The 3311-nt window shown below is 43.8% G+C and overlaps 1 pseudogene; it reads right to left on the reverse strand.

Moving 5' to 3' along the window:
• Positions 1–307: 307 nt before the first annotated feature.
• Positions 308–878, reverse strand: LOC122453321 (annotated as a pseudogene).
• Between the last annotated feature and the right edge of the window lie 2433 nt (positions 879–3311).

Here is a 3311-nt window from a genome sequence, read left to right on the forward strand (position 1 = left end):
CAATACATGTAAGCACACACATCTTTTATATGAAAATATGAAATATTGAGATACAGTAACATTAAATATATAAAATATAAATAAATAACATCAAAGCAGTTGTTGCTTATAGACTGATACTCCTGCAGCTGGGTACTTTTATATCTCCTTGCTTATTACCACTGACAAGTATTGGCTGAGTTAATTCAATAAATTTGGTGGCTGAAGCAGAATTCAGAGTCTTCTGAAATGACCACAGGTAAATGTACAAGGGTGATGTGGCATCTTAGTCAGTGAGAGTCATGTCAAGGTGAGATCAGTCTCCATCCTACATTCTTAACCTTTCCTGCAAGCTGGTTGATGAAGAGAGAGAAGGCTCTCTTTATATCCAGTCTGACGATTTCCCAGGCACAATCGCTGTATTCCTTCTCATTCAGGTAGACATGGATTCCCTGGAAGTACGTTGTCACGGCATCTGTGGGGCCCGTCCTTCCCAGGGCAGAGTCTTCCTCTCCCGTCACCTGCTGCCAACAGTCATGCAGGTCAGCCAGCCGCTGAACAAGTCCAGTGCAGAGCTGCTTCAGGAGGGTGGTGTCCCAGGCAGCAGAGGAGCGCTTTGTGTTGAAGACATTGAAGCTCTGCTGGAGCATCTCGTGGAGCACAGAGATGGCCTGGGCCTCCTGCAGCTGGCCGCCCTCCACCATCTCCTCGGGAAAAGCGAAGTCTTTTCTGTCCTGCAGACAGAGGTGAGGGGAGAGTCTCCTCATTTGGTCCAGGAGAGTGAGGTTCTTCTCAGTGGCAGCCAGCACTTGGTTCAGAGACAGGTCACAGCCCAGGGATCCTCCAGGGCCGTAGCTGACCAGCACCAGGGCCATCAGTAGAGAAAGCACGAAGGCCATGGGGAAGATGAGGCTGATGCTGGGCTGATGGAGATGGCGTCTGCTGAACCTTGAGGTAGGTTCTCTGATGCCATGCTTTCTAAGCAAGGCCATTAAATAGGGAACACAGTAGTTTTCATTTTCTAATCATTTCTATACACTTTTACTTCCTTTTTTGGTTTTCTGTTTTGTATTTTCAATACAGTCAAAGAAATTTTCTTCCTTCTAGGCTGTTAATTTTTCCTTTTCCTAGTGACTTGAGAAGTTCCCATCCAAATGAATATTTTTCAATCAAATGGGAAAGGTCTTTGTCTTAAGTCTGTATTGATGGACATGTGTACTTACACACGTTATTGCCCTTTTCTCTCATTCATAAGTGTCGCTGTCCTCTCATCCATGAACACATTGTTGGCTTGCTCTTAGGCTCCTTTTTTCCCTCATAGTTTCCATAGGAAGCCAGGCTCTGCCAGCCCTATCGTTTCCCTATTTGTAAGAGATTTACCAGATCACTCTGGCAGTTAAGCTCTTGAAAACAAAGGATGAGTTTTCCTTAGTGTTTGATTTAGAGAAGAAGCTGATTATTATCAGTCCTTGAACTCCTCCCACATTTCTCTTCCTTCTGGAACACATTCCTGCAGATCCCTGCCCTTCAGGGAACCACGAGGGCAGGTCTATTACAGACATCACCCTTTCTTTCCACCATTTTCTTATTGGACACCTGTGGTGCTCCACAGACTGGGCCAATACACCCACCAGAATCCTGGTTCTTCTCAGGGATCATGGGTGAGGAGACTCTAATTCCAGGATAATTGTATTTCCCCAGCAGCACCTCACTCACAAGGGAGAGATCACATGGAGCCACAGCCTGTCCTCTGGAGTGAGTGAGTCCCTTCCTCACTTGCTGGACTCCCTCCATGAGGGCAGGCTCACCACATCTGTGGCCTCAACATCCCCTTTCTGTGGAGGGCTTGTTTATTTGTTGGGAAAATAAATTCTCTTCCTAAACCCCATCCTCTCCCCTGGAGTGTTTCTGTGAAGGACTGTAGGTCTTGGTGGTGACCTCCTCTTCTCCTGACCCATTTCCCCAGGTGTCCAAAATATCAGCAGTGCTCAGATGCTGAGAGCAAAAGTGTGTTTGTGTAAGTTGGTGAAGACAATTTCCAACTGCAATCATTTTGCTTTTAGTAGATAAATAATATTTACTTTGCCAAGTATAGTTTTTATTTTTCAACTCTTTACTTAAACACTTCAACACTTGTTCTGCTCAGAGTTTCTGAGCTGGATGAAGGAGATTCAGTGATGGTGTTGTCTCTTGATGGAAGCTTATGTCACAGAATCTATTGAGTTGCAGTCGTTTACTCAGGCAGTTGTTTCCAACCGGCATCTCTGTTCCTCTTTTTCTGTTTCCTCTGAGAATGTGGGGCAGTGAGACCCAGTCTATGAGATCAGGAGAAATAGCCTTCTTTCCTTGAGTGTGGTTTTTCATTGAAACATTTTATATACACTTAGTGACTTATTGGACAAGATTTGTTTCACTGCTCCTTCTCTGGCTGTAATTCATGATCAGGTGAGAATAAGAAAGGGAAGTAAAGAAAGCCCGAGGGGTTGCATCACTTTCAAGAGGTTAGATTTTTTTTGTTTCTCTTTGCAATTATGCTAGAAAGTAAAATTCCACAGTTGTTCTGTGGGCAACTAGAAAACAAGAGTAAGTCTCAATGTCATGAATATGAAAGAAATGAAGTTGCTTTCCCTGACACAGTGATGTGTCTCGGTTAGCCAACTTCAGGGCAGCATAGCTGGGGCCTAGGCTGTGGCAGAAGGGAAGGATCAGGTCAATATGAACAACAGAAAGGCTGAGACATGGCTGCTTCTGATAAAAGCTCAAGGAAGGAGAAGTCCTGAGTCTGTGGACTGCCATCAGCTTTGTAAGACCAGCCACCTGATTTTTCTTTCCTTTAATCCATATGTGGTCACTATAAGGGAAGAAGGAAGAAGTCACACGCACCAGTTCATGGGAGATGGGCAATCAGAAGCCCACTTGCTCGAACACTCACCCTCTCTCACAGGGTCAAGGAGACCAGCCTTGCTGTGCATCTGTGACAAATCCACCTGGGCAATGAGAAGTTGCATTGAAAAAAATTAGAATGAAAGGGAATGAAACGATTCCAAAAGATCCTGATCTTAATCTGGGTAATAAGAATTATGATATGAAAAATGATAACTGAATTGTATTGATTGCTAACCCTAATCTCCCTAATATCCCACTTTGTGATATGATCCCACTGATGGGTTGGGTTTCTTTGGGTTTTTAAGAATTTGAAATGTATTTATTTCGTGTATTTATTTGGCTGTGCTAGGTCTTAGGTCAAGATATTTTTTATTTTGGCATAATGTAGATTTTCACTTAATACACCATTTCCTACCTAAGAAGCATCTCGTATGCCAAGTGCCCTG

The sequence above is a fragment of the Cervus canadensis genome, chromosome 14 (genome assembly GCF_019320065.1).
Source record: "Cervus canadensis isolate Bull #8, Minnesota chromosome 14, ASM1932006v1, whole genome shotgun sequence".
Taxonomy (NCBI): domain Eukaryota; kingdom Metazoa; phylum Chordata; class Mammalia; order Artiodactyla; family Cervidae; genus Cervus; species Cervus canadensis.